General features: G+C 42.0%; 1 protein-coding gene across 1 annotated transcript in view; it reads left to right on the forward strand.

Annotated features, from left to right (window-relative positions):
- Positions 1-25029, forward strand: part of sea (mitochondrial citrate transporter scheggia) — a 103569-nt gene that overhangs the window by 21468 nt on the left and 57072 nt on the right. The window lies entirely within an intron of this gene.

Below are 25029 nucleotides of genomic sequence, written 5' to 3' on the forward strand. Positions count from 1 at the left end.
GAATGGAGAAAAACTGGAGGAAGTGAAGTGTTTTAGATATCTGGGAGTGGATCTGGCAGCGGATGGAAACATGGAAGCGGAAGTGGATCATAGGGTGGGGGAGGGGGCGAAAATTCTGGGAGCCTTGAAGAATGTGTGGAAGTCGAGAACATTATCTCGGAAAGCAAAAATGGGTATGTTTGAAGGAATAGTGGTTCCAACAATGTTGTATGGTTGCGAGGCGTGGACTATGGATAGAGTTGTGCGCAGGAGGATGGATGTGCTGGAAATGAGATGTTTGAGGACAGTGTGTGGTGTGAGGTGGTTTGATCGAGTAAGTAACGTAAGGGTAAGAGAGATGTGTGGAAATAAAAAGAGCGTGGTTGAGAGAGCAGAAGAGGGTGTTTTGAAATGGTTTGGTCACATGGAGAGAATGAGTGAGGAAAGATTGACCAAGAGGATATATGTGTCGGAGGTGGAGGGAACGAGAAGTGGGAGACCAAATTGGAGGTGGAAAGATGGAGTGAAAAAGATTTTGTGTGATCGGGGCCTGAACATGCAGGAGGGTGAAAGGAGGGCAAGGAATAGAGTGAATTGGAGCGATGTGGTATACCGGGGTTGACGTGCTGTCAGTGGATTGAATCAAGGCATGTGAAACGTCTGGGGTAAACCATGGAAAGCTGTGTAGGTATGTATATTTGCGTGTGTGGACGTATGTATATACATGTGTATGGGGGTGGGTTGGGCCATTTCTTTCGTCTGTTTCCTTGCGCTACCTCGCAAACGCGGGAGACAGCGACAAAGCAAAATATATATATATATATATATATATATATATATATATATATATATATATATATATATATATATATATATATATATATATGGGTATCATTAAATTTTAGGGAGAATAAAAAGATGTTCTGGAAGGAGGTAAATAAAGTGCGTAAGACAAGGGAGCAAATGGGAACTTCAGTGAAGGGCGCTAATGGGGAGGTGATAACAAGTAGTGGTGATGTGAGAAGGAGATGGAGTGAAGGTTTGTTGAATGTGTTTGATGATAGAGTGGCAGATATAGGGTGTCTTGGTCGAGGTGGTATGCGAAGTGAGAGGGTTGGGGAAAATCATTTGGTAAACAGAGAAGAGGTAGTAAAAGCTTTGCGGAAGATGAAAGCCGGAAAGGCAGCAGGTTTGGATGGTATTGCAGTGGAATTTATTAAAAAAGGGGATGACTGTATTGTTGACTGGTTGGTAAGGTTATTTAATGTATGTATGACTCATGGTGAGGTGCCTGAGGATTGGCGGAATGCGTGCATAGTGCCATTGTATAAAGGCAAAGGGGATAAGAGTGAGTGCTCAAATTACAGAGGTATAAGTTTGTTGAGTATTCCTGGTAAATTATATGGGAGGGTATTGATTGAGAGGGTGAAGGCATGTACAGAGCATCAGATTGGGGAAGAGCAGTGTGGTTTCAGAAGTGGTAGAGGATGTGTGGATCAGGTGTTTGCTTTGAAGAATGTATGTGAGAAATACTTAGAAAAGCAAATGGATTTGTATGTAGCATTTATGGATCTGGAGAAGGCATATGATAGAGTTGATAGAGATGCTCTGTGGAAGGTATTAAGAATATATGGTGTGGGTGGCAAGTTGTTAAAAGCAGTGAAAAGTTTTTATCGAGGATGTAAGGCATGTGTACGTGTAGGAAGAGAGGAAAGTGATTGGATCTCAGTGAATGTAGATTTGCGGCAGGGGTGTGTGATGTCTCCATGGTTGTTTAATTTGTTTATGGATGGGGTTGTTAGGGAGGTGAATGCAAGAGTTTTGGAAAGAGGGGCAAGAATGCAGTCTGTTGTGGATGAGAGAGCTTGGGAAGTGAGTCAGTTGTTGTTCGCTGATGATACATCGCTGGTGGCTGATTCATGTGAGAAACTGCAGAAGCTGGTGACTGAGATTGGTAAAGTGTGTGAAAGAAGAAAGTTAAGAGTAAATGTGAATAAGAGCAAGGTTATTAGGTACAGTAGGGTTGAGGGTCAAGTCAATTGGGAGGTAAGTTGAATGGAGAAAAACTGGAGGAAGTAAAGTGTTTTAGATATCTGTGAGTAGATCTGGCAACGGATGGAACCATGGAAGCGGAAGTGAATCATAGGGTGGGGGAGGGGGCGAAAATCCTGGGAGCCTTGAAGAATGTGTGGAAGTCAAGAACATTATCTCGGAAAGCAAAAATGGGTACGTTTGAAGGAATAGTGGTTCCAACAATGTTGTATGGTTGCGAGGCGTGGGCTATGGATAGAGTTGTGCGCAGGAGGGTGGATGTGCTGGAAATGAGATGTTTGAGGACAATGTGTGGTGTGAGGTGGTTTGATCGAGTAAGTAATGTAAGGGTAAGAGAGATGTGTGGAAATAAAAAGAGCGTGGTTGAGAGAGCAGAGGAGGGTGTTTTGAAATGGTTTGGGCACATGGAGAGAATGAATGAGGAAAGATTGAGCAAGAGGATATATGTGTCGGAGGTGGAGGGAACGAGGAGAAGTGGGAGACCAAATTGGAGGTGGAAAGATGGAGTGAAAAAGATTTTGAGTGATCGGGGCCTGAATATGCAGGAGGGTGAAAGGCGGGCAAGGAATAGAGTGAATTGGATCGATGTGGTATACCGGGGTTGACGTCCTGTCAGTGGATTGAATCAGGGCATGTGAAGCGTCTGGGGTAAACCATAGAAAGCTGTGTGGGGCCTGGATGTGGAAAGGGAGCTGTGGTTTCGGGCATTAGTGCATGACAGCTAGAGACTGAGTGTGAACGAATGAGGCCTTTGTTGTCTTTTCTCAGCGCTACCCCGCACACATGAGGGGGTAGGGGGATGGTATTCCATGTGTGGCGAGGTGGCGATGGGAATGAATAAAGGCAGACAGTGTGAATTGTGTGCATGGTTATATATGTATGTGTCTGTGTGTGTATATATATACATATGTGTACATTGAGATGTATAGGTATAGGTATAGGTATAGGTATTTTTTAATAAATTCCACTGCAATACCATCCAAACCTGCTGCCTTTCCGGCTTTCATCTCCCGCAAAGCTTTTACTACCTCTTCTCTGTTTACCAAATCATTTTCCCTAACCCTCTCACTCTGCATACCACCTCGACCAAAACACCCTATATCTGCCACTCTATCATCAAACACATTCAACAAACCTTCAAAATACTCACTCCATCTCCTTCTCACATCACCACTACTTGTTATCACCTCCCCATTTGCGCCCTTCACTGAAGTTCCCATTTGCTCCCTTGTCTTACGCACTTTATTTACCTCCTTCCAGAACATCTTTTTATTCTCCCTAAAATTTAATGATACTCTCTCACCCCAACTCTCATTTGCCCTCTTTTTCAACTCTTGCACCTTTCTCTTGGCCTCCTGTCTATTTCTTTTATACATCTCCCACTCAATTTCATTTTTTCCCTGCAAAAATCGTCCAAATGCCTCTCTCTTCTCTTTCACTAATAATCTTACTTCTTCATCCCACCACTCACTACCCATTCTAATCAACCCACCTCCCACTTGCGCAAAAGATATATATATATATATATATATATATATATATATATATATATATATATATATATATATATATATATATATGCTCAAATTACAGAGGTATAAGTTTGTTGAGTATTCCTGGTAAATTATATGGGAGGGTATTGATTGAGAGGGTGAAGGCATGTACAGAGCATCAGATTGGGGAAGAGCAGTGTGGTTTCAGAAGTGGGAGAGGATGTGTGGATCAGGTGTTTGCTTTGAAGAATGTATGTGAGAAATACTTAGAAAAGCAAATGGATTTGTATGTAGCATTTATGGATCTGGAGAAGGCATATGATAGAGTTGATAGAGATGCTCTGTGGAAGGTATTAAGAATATATGGTGTGGGAGGAAAGTTGTTAGAAGCAGTGAAAAGTTTTTATCGAGGATGTAAGGCATGTGTACGTGTAGGAAGAGAGGAAAGTGATTGGTTCTCAGTGAATGTAGGTTTGCGGCAGGGGTGTGTGATGTCTCCATGGTTGTTTAATTTGTTTATGGATGGGGTTGTTAGGGAGGTAAATGCAAGAGTCTTGGAAAGAGGGGCAAGTATGAGGTCTGTTGGGGATGAGAGAGCTTGGGAAGTGAGTCAGTTGTTGTTCGCTGATGATACAGCGCTGGTGGCGGATTCATGTGAGAAACTGCAGAAGCTGGTGACGGAGTTTGGTAAAGTGTGTGGAAAGAAGAAAGTTAAGAGTAAATGTGAATAAGAGCTAGGTTATTAGGTACAGTAGGGTTGAGGGTCAAGTCAATTGGGAGGTGAGTTTGAATGGAGAAAAACTGGAGGAAGTGAAGTGTTTTAGATATCTGGGAGTGGATCTGTCAGCGGATGGAACCATGGAAGCGGAAGTGGATCATAGGGTGGGGGAGGGGGCGAAAATCTTGGGAGCCTTGAAAAATGTGTGGAAGTCGAGAACATTATCCGGAAAGCAAAAATGGGTATGTTTGAAGGAATAGTAGGTTCCAACAATGTTGTATGGTTGCGAGGCGTGGGCTATGGATAGAGTTGTGCGCAGGAGGATGGATGTGCTGGAAATGAGATGTTTGAGGACAATGTGTGGTGTGAGGTGGTTTGATCGAGTAAGTAACGTAAGGGTAAGAGAGATGTGTGGAAATAAAAAGAGCGTGGTTGAGAGAGCAGAAGAGGGTGTTTTGAAATGGTTTGGGCACATGGAGAGAATGAGTGAGGAAAGATTGAGCAAGAGGATATATGTGTCGGAGGTGGAGGGAACGAGGAGAAGTGGGAGACCAAATTGGAGGTGGAAAGATGGAGTGAAAAGGATTTTGTGTGATCGGGGCCTGAACATGCAGGAGGGTGAAAGGAGGGCAAGGAATAGAGTGAATTGGAGCGATGTGGTATACAGGGGTTGACGTGCTGTCAGTGGATTGAATCAAGGCATGTGAAGCGTCCGGGGTAAACCATGGAAAGCTGTGTAGGTATGTATATTTGCGTGTGTGGACGTGTGTATGTACATGTGTATGGGGAGGGTTGGGCCATTTCTTCGTCTGTTTCCTTGCGCTACCTCGCAAACGCGGGAGACAGCGACAAAGTATAAAAAAAAAATATATATATATATATATATATATATATATATATATATATATATATATATATATATATATATATATATATATATATATATATATCCTTCCAAAAGAAGGAACAGAGGGGGGCCAGGTGAGGATATTCCACAAAGGCCCAGTCCTCTGTTCTTAACGCTACCTCGCTAATGTGGGAAATGGCGGATAGTTTAAAAGAAAGATATATATATATATATATATATATATATATATATATATATATATATATATATATATATATATATATTCGCCATTTCCCGCGTTAGCCAGGTAGCGTTAAGAACAGAGGACTGAGCCTTAGAGGTAATATCCTCACTTGACCCCTTCTCTGTTTCTTCTTTGAAAAAGTCAAAACTGGAGAGGAGGATTTCCAGCCCCCGCTCCCTATATATATATAGGGATGGATGGAACCATGGAAGCGGAAGTGGATCATAGGGTGGGGGAGGGGGCGAAAATTTTGGGAGCCTTGAAAAATGTGTGGAAGTCGAGAACATTATCCCGGAAAGCAAAAATGGGTATGTTTGAAGGAATAGTAGTTCCAACAATGTTGTATGGTTGCGAGGCGTGGGCTATGGATAGAGTTGTGCGCAGGAGGATGGATGTGCTGGAAATGAGATGTTTGAGGACAATGTGTGGTGTGAGGTGGTTTGATCGAGTAAGTAACGTAAGGGTAAGAGAGATGTGTGGAAATAAAAAGAGCGTGGTTGAGAGAGCAGAAGAGGGTGTTTTAAAATGGTTTGGGCACATGGAGAGAATGAGTGAGGAAAGATTGACCAAGAGGATATATGTGTCGGAGGTGGAGGGAACGAGGAGAAGAGGGAGACCAAATTGGAGGTGGAAAGATGGAGTGAAAAAGATTTTGTGTGATCGGGGCCTGAACATGCAGGAGGGTGAAAGGAGGGCAAGGAATAGAGTGAATTGGAGCGATGTGGTATACAGGGGTTGACGTGCTGTCAGTGGATTGAATCAAGGCATGTGAAGCGTCCGGGGTAAACCATGGAAAGCTGTGTAGGTATGTATATTTGTGTGTGTGGACGTGTGTATGTACATGTGTATGGGGGGGGTTGGGCCATTTCTTTCGTCTGTTTCCTTCCGCTACCTCGCAAACGCGGGAGACAGCGACAAAGTATAAAAAAAAAAAAAAAAAAAAAAAAAATATATATATATATATATATATATATATATATATATATATATATATATATATATATATATATATATATATATTACAGTCAGTTGATATACACCGCCTGCAAAAGGTTACACCGTGAATGAAAAGTCACCTAAATAGCACGGCTATCATTTCGAGTACAATGTTGTCAGAAATTCTTATTCCAAAGGAGTGTACATTAACCTGCTACTGGAAGTAGCGCGGTCTTGGGCTGTAGGAGCCTGTAGAAAAGCTCTGGGTAACATCTAAACTCACAGAAATTGGTGTTAGGGTAATTATAAAAGAAAAAAATTGTGTGGCCAGCCAGTATCGCTGCTCTTGTCGCCAGAAATTGGTGTTAGGGTAATTATAAAAGAAAAAAATTGTGTGGCCAGCCAGTATCGCTGCTCTTGTCGCCATGGCAGTCACTCACTGGCTTCAACTCAGCAGTGGAGTTCTCCATGAAGCAGTTATTTCTCCAACCGAATCTCTACCTCCACGACTTTCCATTTCCTCCAGCAAAACACATGAAGGTCCTCTCGTATGTAGATGACTTCACAGTGATACAACAGTAAGTACATTTAAACTGCAGCACTACATCACACAGTTGAAATAATGGTTCACGCACAAAAGAATTTCTGTATGTCCACAGAAGTCTCCCATCACTCTTTTAACCTCAGGCAGACACGAATCCACCTCACAACCTCCAGTCACGCTGGATGAACAGTCACTTTCACGGAAAACAAATTAGGCATCCCAAACGACACACATGACAGTCAATCTCAACATCAATAGCATTAATAAAAAAGCAACACACTGACTATATGCCTTCAGCACCCAAACAATTCATCCACTCCATTTTTAACACTGATTCGCCTGCCTGATCTCCCACCTTCTCAAAGGCAAATATATCAAAGCACGAAATAGTGCTCTCAGAACAATCACTGGCTTCTTGGCAACTCATTCACCATCACTCTGGAACAAAGATCTTTCAAATACAGTCCTACCTCAACATGCTTGACACTCTAGTTTTATGCAACAACACTAGACCCCTTACACTCAGATCACTTTACATAAGTAACCACCAACCCCTAAGTAGAAATAAAAAGCTTACCCTGCCGTATATTTCAAGAACCTCTTCTCACCGACCCTCCCAACCCCAACAAATGTAACTGTAACAAAACACGTATAAACGTAAATAACCCGACAAGCGCTGAACAATAGACCTCACAACGGAGCTTTAAACTCCAACCCAGTAGACACCCAGTTGTCAGCAACCACACTCCCCTGACGAGCACAAGTCACACTCTCCGGTCAGCGCTCCGGGCCTGGCACATCACCACACAAACATCGCTTCCACTAATTCCATGACCTTTCATGCTTACGCTCCAACTCCCATCAAGAAGAAACGTAGCACTTCGCCTCAGTTGTCTTGCTCTCTCTGCACACATGCACACACATGACACTTTACGACAGGTTGTTGTGGTCAGCTTCCTATGTGTTGCAGGAGACTCAGAAAAATTAAAGGAATTCCTGGGGCACGAAGTATATATATATATATATATATATATATATATATATATTATGTGTGTGTGTGTGTGTTTATTTCTCGTGATGTATTCTCAAGGTGGCCAAGTCCGGCACGCCTATATATAGAGTGTTTCATGTCGCTAGGTACCCTATAAAAAGCAAGTGCTATTAATGGAAACCAGAAAAATCAGAAAATAATTATAAAGTTAACGGAGGTATTCGCGTGGTTTGCATGTCACGCTTATCTACAGCCAAATTGCTATATTTCAACATTTCTGAGCCAGCAGCAGCACAACACGACTTCAACCAACAACAAAACTTCTGAGACAGCATCGTCACAACTTCTGAGGCAGCATAATCACAACTTTTCAGTAAGCAGCAACACGACTGAGCCACAACACCACAACGTAAACCTACGAGTCTCGCCAACGCAACACAACCCATGGTTATCTAAGAGCTGAATTTGACCTCTGGACCAGTAACAGCACCAGACTCCTGAAACAGCACTAGTACAGCACATCTCTCGAGGTAGCATTATCGCTGGCAACCCCATGAGGGCATTCATTGACTGGGTGTGTGTGTGTGTGTGTGTAGGTTACCCAGCTGTGTACGTACGTGACTACGAAAAGATTTTGTCATGGGAGTAAAGTTCACCGCACAAATTGTTCGTTAGGTATTTCTTCTGTCCACCACCCCTTCACTCATCATATGACTAGATGAACAGTGCTGAGCATGTTTTTGTAGGCGTATGCTCCTCCGATACACATAGCCATTTTAGCCACAGTCGTCTATTCTGAGGGCGGGAGTGGGACTCGTGGAAACAGATAGTACCAGAAAGAATGTCATTTGTAAAATTATCTTTCACTGATGTTTTTACGTCCATGCCTCTTTTTTTTTTTACACTAAGGGTATGGGGGTGGGAGGTGATTCTTGGGCCCCCAACTCTTGAACTTTCCTATGATACAAATGTTTGATATTGATCGGTAGTAGTTGATAGGCCTAAAGTCCATATAACCAGCCAACATATGGTCGGTCGCCTTGTCCACGCTGAATGTTACCACATTGTGTTAATGCGCAACATTAACCTGTCTTTGAACATGTCCAAAAGAAATTGGTCTGGCATTTAATGTAGTATCTGAATTTGTCATGAACAGTAATTGACAAATGGTTATTTTTATTATCATTGTTATTGAATCGGCATTTTTGTTGTGAGGGGAGGCAATACCTCTGATTACTCAGGCATAGGAAGGAAACCCATTGTCATTTTGTTGCTTTTATCTAAAGTGCTCAAGTAATTATGAAAACTGATGAACATTCAGCAACCCACGATTACTTCGGTGTACTTTGGAACATTCCTTAAAACGCATCAGTTGTGAGCCCAAAACGTATTCCCAATCGAAGCAATGGCGGGTTTTCAAAGCCATATGCATTCTCTTGAACCGTTCATGTGGTCGACGGCTTCCTCGAATTAGTGTTCAAGTCGGTGTCTGTGTATGTTGGAGACTGCAACTTTGACCAGTTGTCGAGTCTTTGTTACTTGTGTCTAGGACGAATCCTAATAATGGATCCAAATTTCCCCCGCTGCCTTTTTTTTTGCTCAAACTCATAGGAGACTCGCTAATTTTGAGCTAGTGCCCATAATCTTATTGTATCCTTGTCGCTACATTGTTCCCAGATGATTCTTTTTATATGTATGTATAAAATCATGGGGACTAATGGTTTCTATAACTTACAATAAAGAAATCACCGTACAGCCCGCCGTACTTTGCATCAACGAATGTTTTGGATGAAGGGAGAAATGAGAGTACAGTGTCTGTGTATGTTGGAGACTGCAGCTTTGACTAGTTGTCGACTCTGTTACTTGTGTCTAGGACGAATCCTAATAATGGATCCAAATTTCCTCCGCTGCCTTTTTTTTTTTTTTTTTTTTCTCAGACTCATAGGAGACTCGCTAATTTTGAGCTAGTGCCCATAATCTTATTGTATACTTGTCGCTACATTGTTCCCAGATGATTCTTTTTATATGTATGTATAAAATCATGGGGACTAATGGTTTCCATAACTTACAATAAAGAAATCACCGTACAGCCCGCCGTACTTTGCATCAACGAATGTTTTGGATGAAGGGAGAAATGAGAGTACAGGCCTCAACGTAGGAATTACAAATTCATGATATTCCGTCAGTAAATAGTGTTTGGCGTTTACTAGTAATGAGTAACCAGGTGGCCAGGTAGATACAGTTTGGCCTAAATATACATGACAGCAGATTCAGCATTATAGTGCTGAGATGGAAAATCGTACTCAGCAGAACAAAACCCGCAATATAATTATAAAACGTGCCAACTTGAAAGCCAAAGCAAAATGGCCTTCCCCGAGGAGAGTGTTAACTGACACTTTTATGACTAGATTGTTTAATGACCTTCAGCATTGGCGCAAACCCGATCTTGCAAAGTTGTATCATCAGCTCGTGTCTGATTGTTGAGTTCTTGTGTTTTTGTCATAGTGTCCAATGAGCCGGTTTGGCAGGACTACAGGAGCTAACTAGTACGATCCCTGCTGGACATCCAAGTGATGTATTTGGGATTCATTTAGCAAGGCCGTGTGTCCTCACTTGTATATACCGTTAGCTTCACAAATAACTTTCTTCTGACAACTTGTCCTGAGTGTGAATGTGTGTAGAAAAACCAGTTCATGGGCGCTATATATATATATATATATATATATATATATATATATATATATATATATATATATATATATATATATAAACTTTTTGTTATATAAATATATATATATATATATATATATATATATATATATATATATATATATATATTTATATTTTTTTTTTTTTTTTTTATACTTTGTCGCTGTCTCCCGCGTTTGCGAGGTAGCGCAAGGAAACAGACGAAAGAAATGGCCCAACCCCCCCCCCCATACACATGTATATACATACGTCCACACACGCAAATATACATACCTACACAGCTTTCCATGGTTTACCCCAGACGCTTCACATGCCCTGCTTCAATCCACTGACAGCACGTCAACCCCGGTATACCACATCGCTCCAATTCACTCTATTCCTTGCCCTCCTTTCACCCTCCTGCATGTTCAGGCCCCGATCACACAAAATCTTTTTCACTCCATCTTTCCACCTCCAATTTGGTCTCCCACTTCTCCTCGTTCCCTCCACCTCCGACACATATATTCTCTTGGTCAATCTTTCCTCACTCATTCTCTCCATGTGCCCAAACCATTTCAAAACACCCTCTTCTGCTCTCTCAACCACGCTCTTTTTATTTCCACACATCTCTCTCACCCTTACGTTACTTACTCGATCAAACCACCTCACACCACACATTGTCCTCAAACATCTCATTTCCAGCACATCCATCCTCCTGCGCACAACTCTATCCATAGCCCATGCCTCGCAACCATACAACATTGTTGGAACCACTATTCCTTCAAACATACCCATTTTTGCTTTCCGAGATAATGTTCTCGACTTCCACACATTCTTCAAGGCTCCCAGAATTTTCGCCCCCTCCCCCACCCTATGATCCACTTCCGCTTCCATGGTTCCATCCGCTGCCAGATCCACTCCCAGGTATCTAAAACACTTTACTTCCTCCAGTTTTTCTCCATTCAAACTTACCTCCCAATTGACTTAACCCTCAACCCTACTACACCTAATAACCTTACTCTTATTCACATTTACTCTTAACTTTCTTCTTTCACACACTTTATCAAACTCAGTCACCAGCTTCTGCAGTTTCTCACATGAATCAGCCACCAGCGCTGTATCATCAGCGAACAACAACTGACTCACTTGCCAAGCTCTCTCATCCCCAACAGACTTCATACTTGCCCCTCTTTCCAAAACTCTTGCATTCACCTCCCTAACAACCCCATCCATAAACAAATTAAACAACCATGGAGACATCACACACCCCTGCCGCAAACCTACATTCACTGAGAACGAATCACTTTCCTCTCTTCCTACACGTACACATGCCTTACATCCTCGATAAAAACTTTTCACTGCTTCTAACAACTTGCCTCCCACACCATATATTCTTAATACCTTCCACAGAGCATCTCTATCAACTCTATCATATGCCTTCTCCAGATCCATAAATGCTACATACAAACCCATTTGCTTTTCTAAGTATTTCTCACATACATTCTTCAAAGCAAACACCTGATCCACACATCCTCTACCACTTCTGAAACCACACTGCTCTTCCCCAATCTGATGCTCTGTACATGCCTTCACCCTCTCAATCAATACCCTCCCATATAATTTACCAGGAATACTTAACAAACTTATACCTCTGTAATTTGAGCACTCACTCTTATCCCCTTTTTGCCTTTGTTCAATGGCACTATGCACGCATTCCGCCAATCCTCAGGCACCTCACCATGAGTCATACATACATTAAATAACCTTACCAACCAGTCAACAATACAGTCACCCCCTTTTTGAATAAATTCCACTGCAATACCATCCAAACCTGCTGCCTTTCCGGCTTTCATCTTCCGCAAAGCTTTTACTAAATCTTCTCTGTTTACCAAATCATTTTCCCTAACCCTCTCACTTTGCACACCACCTCGACCAAAACACCCTATATCTGCCACTCTATCATCAAACACATTCAACAAACCTTCAAAATACTCACTCCATCTCCTTCTCACATCACCACTACTTGTTATTACTAAATCTTCTCTGTTTACCAAATCATTTTCCCTAACCCTCTCACTTTGCACACCACCTCAACCAAAACACCCTATATCTGCCACTCTATCATCAAACACATTCAACAAACCTTCAAAATACTCACTCCATCTCCTTCTCACATCACCACTACTTGTTATCACCTCCCCATTTGCGCCCTTCACTGAAGTTCCCTTTTGCTCCCTTGTCTTACGCACTTTATTTACCTCCTTCCAGAACATCTTTTTATTCTCCCTAAAATTTAATGATACTCTCTCACCCCAACTCTCAATTTAGGGAGAATAAAAAGATGTTCTGGAAGGAGGTAAATAAAGTGCGTAAGACAAGGGAGCAAATGGGAACTTCAGTGAAGGGCGCAAATGGGGACGTGATAACAAGTAGTGGTGATATATATATATATATATATATATATATATATATATATATATATATATATATATATATATATATATTTTTATATTATTTTTTTTATTATACTTTGTCGCTGTCTCCCGCGTTTGCGAGGTAGCGCAAGGAAACAGACGAAAGAAATGGCCCAACTCCCCCCCCATACACATGTATATACATACGTCCACACACGCAAATATACATACCTACACAGCTTTCCATGGTTTACCCCAGACGCTTCACATGCCTTGATTCAATCACTGACAGCACGTCAACCCCGGTATACCACATCGCTCCAATTCACTCTATTCCTTGCCCTCCTTTCACCCTCCTGCATGTTCAGGCCCCGATCACACAAAATCTTTTTCACTCCATCTTTCCACCTCCAATTTGGTCTCCCTCTTCTCCTCGTTCCCTCCACCTCCGACACATATATCCTCTTGGTCAATCTTTCCTCACTCATTCACTCCATGTGCCCAAACCACTTCAAAACACCCTCCTTCTGCTCTCTCAACCACGCTCTTTTTATTTCCACACATCTCTCTTACCCTTACGTTACTCACTCGATCAAACCACCTCACACCACACATTGTCCTCAAACATCTCATTTCCAGCACATCCATCCTCCTGCGCACAACTCTATCCATAGCCCACGCCTCGCAACCATACAACATTGTTGGAACCACTATTCCTTCAAACATACCCATTTTTGCTTTCCGAGATAATGTTCTCGACTTCCACACATTCTTCAAGGCCCCCAGGATTTTCGCCCCCTCCCCCACCCTATGATCCACTTCCGCTTCCATGGTTCCATCCGCTGCCAGATCCACTCCCAGATATCTAAAACACTTCACTTCCTCCAGTTTTTCTCCATTCAAACTCACCTCCCAATTGACTTGACCCTCAACCCTACTGTACCTAATAACCTTACTCTTATTCACATTTACTCTTAACTTTCTTCTTCCACACACTTTACCAAACTCAGTCACCAGCTTCTGCAGTTTCTCACATGAATCAGCCACCAGCGCTGTATCATCAGCGAACAACAACTGACTCACTTGCCAAGCTCTCTCATCCCCAACAGACTTCATACTTGCCCCTCTTTCCAAAACTCTTGCATTTACCTCCCTAACAACCCCATCCATAAAGAAATTAAACAACCATGGAGACTTCACACACCCCTGCCGCAAACCTACATTCACTGAGAACCAATCACTTTCCTCTCTTCCTACACGTACACATGCCTTACATCCTCGATAAAAACTTTTCACTGCTTCTAACAACTTTCCTCCCACACCATATATTCTTAATACCTTCCACAGAGCATCTCTATCAACTCTATCATATGCCTTCTCCAGATCCATAAATGCTACATACAAATCCATTTGCTTTTCTAAGTATTTCTCACATACATTCTTCAAAGCAAACACCTGATCCACACATCCTCTACCACTTCTGAAACCACACTGCTCTTCCCCAATCTGATGCTCTGTACTTGCCTTCACCCTCTCAATCAATACCTTCCCATATAATTTCCCAGGAATAATCAACAAATTTATACTTCTGTAATTTGAGCACTCACTTTCATCCCCTTTGCCTTTGTACAATGGCATCATGCAAGCATCCCGCCAATCGTCAGGCACCTCACCATGAGTCATACATACATCAAACAACCTTACCAACCAGTCAACAATACAGTCTCCCCCTTTTTGAATAAATTCCACTGCAATACCATCCAAACCTGCTGCCTTGCCGGCTTTCATCTTCCGCAAAGCTTTCACTACCTCTTCTCTGTTTACCAAATCATTTTCCCTAACCCTCTCACTTTGCACACCACCTCGACCAAAACACCCTATATCTGCCACTCTATCATCAAACACATTCAACAAACCTTCAAAATACTCACTCCATCTCCTTCTCACATCACCACTACTTGTTATCACCTCCCCATTTGCGCCCTTCACTGAAGTTCCCATTTGCTCCCTTGTCTTACGCACTTTATTTACCTCCTTCCAGAACATCTTTTTATTCTCCCTAAAATTTAATGATACTCTCTCACTCCAACTCTCATTTGCCCCTTTTTTCACCTCTTTCACCTTTCTCTTGACCTCCTGTCTCTTTCTTTTATACATCTCCCACTCAATTGCATTTTTTCCCTGCAAAAATCGTCCAAATGCCTCTCTCTTCTCTTTCACTAATACTCTTACTTCTTCATCCCACCACTCACTACCCTTTCTAATCAACCCACCTCCCACTCTTCTCATGCCACAAGCATCTTTTGCGCAATCCATCACTGATTCCCTAAATACATCCCATTCCTCCCCCACTCCCCTTACTTCCATTGTTCTCACCTTTTTCCATTCTGTACTCAGTCTCTCCTGGTACTTCCTCACACAGGTGTCCTTCCCAAGCTCACTTACTCTCACCACCCTCTTCACCCCAACATTCACTCTTCTTTTCTGAAAACCCATACAAATCTTCACCTTAGCCTCCACAAGATAATGATCAGACATCCCTCCAGTTGCACCTCTCAGCACATTAACATCCAAAAGTCTCTCTTTCGCACGCCTGTCAATTAACACGTAATCCAATAACGCTCTCTGGCCATCTCTCCTACTTACATAAGTATACTTATGTATATCTTGCTTTTTAAACCAGGTATTCCCAATCATCAGTCCTTTTTCAGCACATAAATCTACAAGCTCTTCACCATTTCCATTTACAACACTGAACACCCCATGTATACCAATTATTCCCTCAACTGCCACATTACTCACCTTTGCATTCAAATCACCCATCACTATAACCCGGTCTCGTGCATCAAAACCACTAACACACTCATTCAGCTGCTCCCAAAACACTTGCCTCTCATGATCTTTCTTCTCATGCCCAGGTGCATATGCACCAATAATCACCCACCTCTCTCCATCAACTTTCAGTTTTACCCATATCAATCGAGAATTTACTTTCTTACATTCTATCACATACTCCCACAACTCCTGTTTCAGGATTATTGCTACTCCTTCCCTTGCTCTTGTCCTCTCACTAACCCCTGACTTTACTCCCCAGACATTCCCAAACCACTCTTCCCCTTTACCCTTGAGCTTCGTTTCACTCAGAGCCAAAACATCCAGGTTCCTTTCCTCAAACATACTACCTATCTCTCCTTTTTTCACATCTTGGTTACATCCACACACATTTAGGCACCCCACTCTGAGCCTTCGAGGAGGATGAGCACTCCCCGTGTGACTCCTTCTTCTGTTTCCCATTTTAGAAAGTTAATACAAGGAGGGGAGGATTTCTGGCCCCCCGCTCCCGTCCCCTCTAGTCGCTTTCTACGACACGCGAGGAATACGTGGGAAGTATTCTTTCACCCCTATCCCCAGGGATAATATACATATATATATATACATATTATCCCTGGGGATAGGGGAGAAAGAATACTTCCCACGTATTCCCTGCGTGTCGTAGAAGGCGACTAAAAGGGGAGGGAGTGGGTGGCTGGAAATCCTCCCCTCTCGTTTTTTTTTTTTTTTTTTTTTTATTTTCCAAAAAAAGGAACAGAGAAGGGGGCCAGGTGAGGATTTTCCCTCTAAGGCCCAGTCCTCTGTTCTTAACGCTACCTCGCAAATGCGGGAAATGGCGAATAGTATGAAAAAAAAAAAATATATACATATACACATACACACACATACACATACATACGCACATATACACACACACACACATACATATATATACATATGAAAAATGTAAGAAACAATTTAGAAAACTGAAACTTCTAGCTTGAAATGAATGAAAAAATGAATGTCACATAATGGTTCAACCTCTGGCTATGGAAAAAGGAAATGTATAATTTATTTACACAAACGTCAATAGCAGTTCTCATCAATTTAACCACTGTATCAATAAGCTTCAATGTCTAAGCTACATTTTTCTCCAATTTCACTATTTTCTTGTCAAAACACCATGTATGAAAACTATCACTCCAGTAACACAACTATAAACATTTACTTCCCCTTTAAAAAAAGTTCTGGGGAAGTCTGTCTCGATACACTGCGGGAAACTCTACCACCTGGCGAGGTTTGTGTTGCAATGGTTCCCGATTCACAAACGTAGTAGCATCACTGGTGGGCCAAGGTAGTTCCGTTTGCGAAGAGGCGCTTTATATGATGTCTTGACACACGATGATCTTAACGAGGTGATGATAGAGGGCCCGTGGAAGTGTTGTATATATGTTGTATATATATATATATATATATATATATATATATATATATATATATATATATTTTTTTTTTTATACTTTGTCGCTGTCTCCCGCGTTTGCGAGGTAGCGCAAGGAAACGGACGAAAGAAATGGCCCAACCCCCCCCCATACACATGTATATACATACGTCCACACACGCAAATGTACATACCTACACAGCTTTCCATGGTTTACCCCAGACGCTTCACATGCCTTGATTCAATCCACTGACAGCACGTCAACCCCGGTATACCACATTGCTCCAATTCACTCTATTCCTTGCCCTCCTTTCACCCTCCTGCATGTTCAGGCCCCGATCACACAAAATCTTTTTCACTCCATCTTTCCACCTCCAATTTGGTCTCCCTCTTCTCCTCGTTCCCTCCACCTCCGACACATATATCCTCTTGGTCAATCTTTCCTCACTCATTCTCTCCATGTGCCCAAACCACTTCAAAACACCCTCTTCTGCTCTCTCAGCCACGCTCTTTTTATTTCCACACATCTCTCTTACCCTTACGTTACTCACTCGATCAAACCACCTCACACCACACATTGTCCTCAAATATCTCATTTCCAGCACATCCACCCTCCTGCGCACAACTCTATCCATAGCCCACGCCTCGCAACCATACAACATTGTTGGAACCACTATTCCTTCAAACATACCCATTTTTGCTTTCCGAGATAATGTTCTCGACTTCCACACATCCTTCAAGGCCCCAGAATTTTCGCCCCCTCCCCCACCCTATGATCCACTTCCGCTTCCATGGTTCCATCCGCTGCCTGATCCACTCCCAGATATCTAAAACACTTCACTTCCTCCAGTTTTTCTCCATTCAAACCCACCTCCCAATTGACTTGACCCTCAACCCTACTGTACCTAATAACCTTGCTCTTATTCACATTTACTCTTAACTTTTTTCTTCCACACACTTTACCAAACTCAGTCACCAGCTTCTGCAGTTTCTCGCATGAATCAGCCACCAGCGCTGTATCATCAGCGAACAACAACTGACTCACTTGCCAAGCTCTCTCATCCCCAACAGACTTCATACTTGCCCCTCTTTCCAAAACTCTTGCATTTACCTCCCTAACAACCCCATCCATAAAGAAATTAAACAACCATGGAGACATCACACACCCCTGCCGCAAACCTACATTCACCGAGAACCAATCACTTTCCTCTCTTCCTACACGTACACATGCCTTACATCCTCGATAAAAACTTTTCACTGCTTCTAACAACTTTCCTCCCACACCATATATTCTTAATACCTTCCACAGAGCATCTCTATCAACTCTATCATATGCCTTCTCCAGATCCATAAATGCTACATACAAATCCATTTGCCTTTCTAAGTATTTCTCACATACATTCTTCAAAGCAAACACCTGATCCACACATCCTCTACCACTTCTGAAACCACACTGCTCTTCCCCAATCTGATGCTCTGTACATGCCTTCACCCTCTCAATCAATACCCTCCCATATAATTTACCAGGAATACTCAACAAACTTATACCTCTGTAATTTGAGCACTCACTCTTATCCCCTTTGCCTTTGTACAATGGCACTATGCACGCATTCCGCCAATCCTCAGGCACCTCACCATGAGTCATACATACATTAAATAACCTTACCAACCAGTCAGCAATACAGTCACCCCCTTTTTTAATAAATTCCACTGCAATACCATCCAAACCTGCTGCCTTGCCGGCTTTCATCTTCCGCAAAGCTTTCACTACCTCTTCTCTGTTTACCAAATCATTTTCCCTAACCCTCTCACTTTGCACACCACCTCGACCAAAACACCCTATATCTGCTACTCTATCATCAAACACATGCAATTGAGTGGGAGATGTATAAAAGAAAGAGACAGGAGGTCAAGAGAAAGGTGCAAGAGGTGAAAAAAAGGGCAAATGAGAGTTGGGGTGAGAGAGTATCATTAAATTTTAGGGAGAATAAAAAGATGTTCTGGAAGGAGGTAGATAAAGTGCGTAAGACAAGGGAGCAAATGGGAACTTCAGTGAAGGGCGCAAATGGGGAGGTGATAACAAGTAGTGGTGATGTGAGAAGGAGATGGAGTGAGTATTTTGAAGGTTTGTTGAATGTGTTTGATGATATATATATATATATATATATATATATATATATATATATATATATTTTTTTTTTTTTTTTTTTTTTTTTTTTTTTATACTTTGTCGCTGTCTCCCGCGTCTGCGAGGTAGCGCAAGGAAACAGACGAAAGAAATGGCCCAACCCCCCCCCCCATACACATGTACATACACATGTCCACACACGTGTATACATACCTACACAGCTATCCATGGTCCACCCCAGACGCCTCACATGCCTTGATTCACTCCACTGACAGCACGTCAACCCCTGTATACCACATCGCTCCAATTCACTCTATTCCTTGCCCTCCTTACACCCTCCTGCATGTTCAGGCCCCGATCACACAAAATCTTTTTCACTCCATCTTTCCACCTCCAATTTGGTCTCCCTCTTCTCCTCGTTCCCTCCACCTCCGACACATATATCCTCTTGGTCAATCTTTCCTCACTCATTCTCTCCATGTGCCCAAACCATTTCAAAACACCCTCTTCTGCTCTCTCAACCACGCTCTTTTTATTTCCACACATCTCTCTTACCCTTACGTTACTTACTCGATCAAACCACCTCACACCACACATTGTCCTCAAACATCTCATTTCCAGCACATCCATCCTCCTGCGCACAACTCTATCCATAGCCCACGCCTCGCAACCATACAACATTGTTGGAACCACTATTCCTTCAAACATACCCATTTTTGCTTTCCGAGATAATGTTCTCGACTTCCACACATTTTTCAAGGCTCCCAAAATTTTCGCCCCCTCCCCCACCCTATGATCCACTTCCGCTTCCATGGTTCCATCCGCTGACAGATCCACTCCCAGATATCTAAAACACTTCACTTCCTCCAGTTTTTCTCCATTCAAACTTACCTCCCAATTGACTTGACCCTCAACCCTACTGTACCTAATAACCTTGCTCTTATTCACATTTACTCTTAACTTTCTTCTTCCACACACTTTACCAAACTCAGTCACCAGCTTCTGCAGTTTCTCACATGAATCAGCCACCAGCGCTGTATCATCAGCGAACAACAACTGACTCACTTCCCAGGCTCTCTCATCCCCAACAGACTTCATACTTGCCCCTCTTTCCAGGACTCTTGCATTCACCTCCCTAACAACCCCATCCATAAACAAATTAAACAACCATGGAGACATCACACACCCCTGCCGCAAACCTACATTCACTGAGAACCAATCACTTTCCTCTCTTCCTACACGTACACATGCCTTACATCCTCGATAAAAACTTTTCACTGCTTCTAACAACTTGCCTCCCACACCATATATTCTTAATACCTTCCACAGAGCATCTCTATCAACTCTATCATATGCCTTCTCCAGATCCATAAATGCTACATACAAATCCATTTGCTTTTCTAAGTATTTCTCACATACATTCTTCAAAGCAAACACCTGATCCACACATCCTCTACCACTTCTGAAACCGCTTTCCCGCGTCAGCGAGGTAACGCCAAGAAACAGACGAAGTACGTTAATTGGGCCATTCCTCGTCTGTTTCCATGCGCTACCTTGCTGACGCGGGAGATGGCGATTAAGTATAATGAAATGAATAATAAGATAAAACATATATACACATGTACATATTCATACTTGCTTGCTTTCATCCATTCGTGGCGCTACCCCTCTCCACAGGAAAGAGGAACGCTACTTCCTGCTTCTACGAGGTAGTGCCAGGAAAACACAAAAGAAGGCCACGTTCGTTCACACTCAGGCTCAATCTGTCTTGTGCAGTGCATCAAAACCACATAAATAGTAGTGAGTGGTAAACAGCCACAAATCAGGGATGTTTTATCACCTGGGTTCCAGGAGGGATGGTGTCAGCAGTGCAGTGAGCCACACTGCAACATTTGTTTCACTTTTCCCTTGCTTAATTCATATGTTGGTTGCTTACATTTAACCCCAGTCCCACACCATCTTTTTCTCATAAACGGCGTTTGACAACACATAACTCGCATATTTATATTATTTTTCCTATTTGTTCTTATCTGTCAATACAGTATACTTAAAACTGAGGCAGTACAACCCTCAGATAATTCTCCAACACCAATTCAGAGTAGCACCACTGGTCATGAGGGGATGGATGGATCCCAGGGCCCATTTGACCACTGGGTTCCAACTCTATTTCTATAGCTACAGCTCCTTGACTTGGCTTTTCTCTTATCCATTTCTGCAACATTCATGGTCTTAAATTTAACCTTCCCTTTGTTGAATATCACTTGACTTCCTTCTCTCATATATCAAGCTGTCCAGTGCTCCTTCTCCATTGCATCATCATATCTCCAGCTATAATCTCCATCATTTCTGCCTGTAGGGGTGGAGTTTGTGCCTACTCTAGTGCAAAAACAGGTATTGCTTGCTTTGTGGATCTTGAGTGTCCATGTTGTTCACAATCTCTCTACCCTCTATTACCTTGCTTTTGTGTTTAATTTATTTCCTCCCTAGTTCCTCCAACTGTGTATATTTCTTCGCCTCTTTGCATTCTTGCCACAAAGCTATGCTGTCTTCACATCCAAGCTCCGAGATCATCAATACAGGGGATTTTAATGTACACTATAAGGATTGATAAGGCTCCAACTGGGATGATCCTAGTGGAGCTGAGGCCACTTCTTAACAATCTGGAACAATTGATTAAACACTCTACCCAAATTCCCGACCATTACAACCACTCTTCCAAGGCACCAAACTTCATTTTTTGTGTATGAACCTTCCCACTATTCATACACCATTTCATCCTCAGTTCAGCTTTTTGAGCACAACATTACTTATTTCTGTTGATTCTAATTGTGCAGCCCATCATCTGTCCCAACTTAAGCCCTCATTTTGACACTCTAGGGGAGTTTAAAAGTTATTCCTGTGCAGCCTCTTTGATTTTAAAGTTTCCCTGAGAGGGTTACTGCTTTTTTGGTTGGGATGCCTTGTTTGTGTTGAACATTGAACAGAGGTTATCTTGGGTAGGATGGAGTTCTACATCCAGTCATCCTCTGAGTCTTTTTCTCCTCAGTCATGGTTTGATTGTTATTGCTCTGATGCCTGTCATATCAGGGACGATGCATACTAGACCTTGAAACTCTTCATCAGAAACTCTTATTGCTTTCATTTCTGCTCAAAACTAACAAAGGTGTTCTTTGCAGAGTTAAGTGCATTTTCATAAAAAAGTGTGTTGACTTTTAATCTTCTGACAAATCGTTTTGGTCCTTAACCAAAAGCATATCCAAACTTTCCTCATCTTTTCCAACTTGATCAATCTATTGCTAACTCTCCAACTGATAAATCCGTTCTGTTTGGTACCTTACTTTCCTAGAACTTAACACTGGATGATTCAGCTTCCAATCCTCCAGTCCCATATCCTCCCATTGAACCTATGCCATCTCCAGTATTCTCACTGCACATGGTCTGTCAGGTACTCTTTTATTCACGTAGACAAGGGTATGGCTTAGATGGCATACCTCCTTGAGTTCTAAGGGAGTGTGCTTCTTAGTTAGCACTAATCCTTGCTTGACTTTTTTGCCTCTAAAAACCTAGACCTGTTCTTCTGCTTGGAAGCACGCCTTGGTGAAGCCCATCCATAAGAAAGCAGACTGCTCTTAACCTCTCCAACTATCACCCCATTGCTCTTGCTTCCGCTAGCTCCATAGCCTGTGAACCTCTCCTAAAGTCTCAACTTTCTCAAATACCTAGAATCCCCTTTCCTCCTCTCAGATTACCGCTATGTCATTTTGCAGTGCTTGGTCTACTTGTGATCACTCCCAAGAGACTCACCTCTGTTTTTTCTTTCTCTAGGATTCTGATGAACTTTTGTTGTAGCCCTGACTTCTGCAAAGCATTTGACAGCTTTGGTTTCCCTGCTTCTTTCTTCGTTAATGCATGGTTTCCTCCCTGGACGTTCTACTGCAGGAGTCCTTAATGGACCAACTTCCTCCTCCTATCCTGTTAATAGTAGTGTTTCTCAGATTTCCATCTTGTTGCTGACTTACTCTCTTTCAATAAATGATTCCAACCCACTTCACTTTTATGATGATTTCACTTTATACTTCAGCTCACTTTTCCTGGTCTCCTTCCTTTAACGACTGTTATCTTTGTCACACTGATTATATTTCCTCTACTGATATTGACTTGTGCAACATTTTGCAGTGTGGAAGCAGTAACCTTGTAAAATTAAGTGGTGCAAACTTATGGTGTCTCCCTATATCCCTCATAGAATCATGTTTTCCACTGTGTGATTTCAACTTTGTAATAACATAAATATTGGCATAACCAAAGTCTCCACTCTGACCTGGAAACCCCACATAATTAGCATCATGAAGTTTGCTTCCTAAAAAGTTTGGAGTGTTCAGGTGTGGTTGTATTCACCCAAATATAGAATACTACTACATCTCTCTCTTAGCTAGACTGAAATCAGAAACCTTCCATCTCATTGATTCTCCTGGCATCATTTCTCTTTAACCTTTGCTTTCTGTATGCCATAAGGTTGCTGCTCTCTATTCTGCAGGTATTATTTTGGACTTTGTTCTCATGAGCTGTCTTCCTGTTTCCCAACCCCCATTGTATGCATTTGGCTGCTGCTTCCCACATTTTCTGTGTAGAGATAGGCCACTTGAGGATTGGCTCTTTCTTCCCTCAAACAACTAAGCTGTGGGATCTTTATCCATGTTTTGTCTTCCCTTCCTAATTTAAAGAGTTAGGTCTACAAACACTTGCAGAGCATGGACTATTTTTTCTTTTACTTTTTTCTTTCACCTGAGATGGCCATGATTGGAGAATATTTTGCCCATGCCATGATAATATTTGAAAAAAAAAAAGAAAATTAATTTAGGTGCAGTCATGTTTAGCAAAAGAGCAAATGCAGCAGCATGTATTAAGAAAGATGCACTACTTGCAAAGTACTTGCATTGTGCAGCAAGCCATACAACCAACTTAACATGCTCAGGTTGTAGCCGTCTGTCATGCTCAGGATGTTTTGCCCGCTGTTGTCAATTTTTTCAATGTCATATCAAAATGACATAGTCACTGGGCTAGAACTGTATGCGAGTAGTGCCTTGGCAATTGGAAATTTCTGCTTAAATTATGTACCACTCATTTTGTTTAGAGACATACTTCAGTTGTATTGTTCTGTGCTGCACCTACAGCTGTGTTTGAGGTAATTTCTGAAATAGTCAGCTTTCAGTACCATAATACAAGAAGTCAAGCAAAATCCCTCTTAACAATCTTGAGGAAAGTGAATTTCTGGTTGGTTTGTATTGCATATTATGTGTCTACTCAGGTCTGGCCCTGGCTACTTTTCTCCATGAAAGAGGAATGGACCTTGTAAAAGCAATGGATGTAGTTGTTGATACACTGGCAGTTCTTAGAGACTGGAGATCAAATGAGGAAAAAGAATTCAAGAAGTATATTCAAAATTGTGCAGTGTGGCTGAGAAAGTAGGTATATCAATAAAAAAGCATTACAATCAAGTTACTGAAGCATTGTAGCTGCCAAATATGATGCTGAGACATACTTGAGAATAAATGTGTGGGTACCTGCTTTAAATGCGATAATTTCTTATTTAAGTTCTTGTAATACCAAAATCATAGTCTTTCTTTTGTATTGGCATGACTTTTGCCAGAGCATGAAACCTGCTGTGGAAAAGTACAAAAATAATTTAAAAGATTGAAATGGCTTAGAATGAAGCAGAATTTCGTGCTTGGGAACAAGCATAGAT

Source organism: Panulirus ornatus, chromosome 53 (assembly GCF_036320965.1).
Source record: "Panulirus ornatus isolate Po-2019 chromosome 53, ASM3632096v1, whole genome shotgun sequence".
Classification (NCBI taxonomy): domain Eukaryota; kingdom Metazoa; phylum Arthropoda; class Malacostraca; order Decapoda; family Palinuridae; genus Panulirus; species Panulirus ornatus.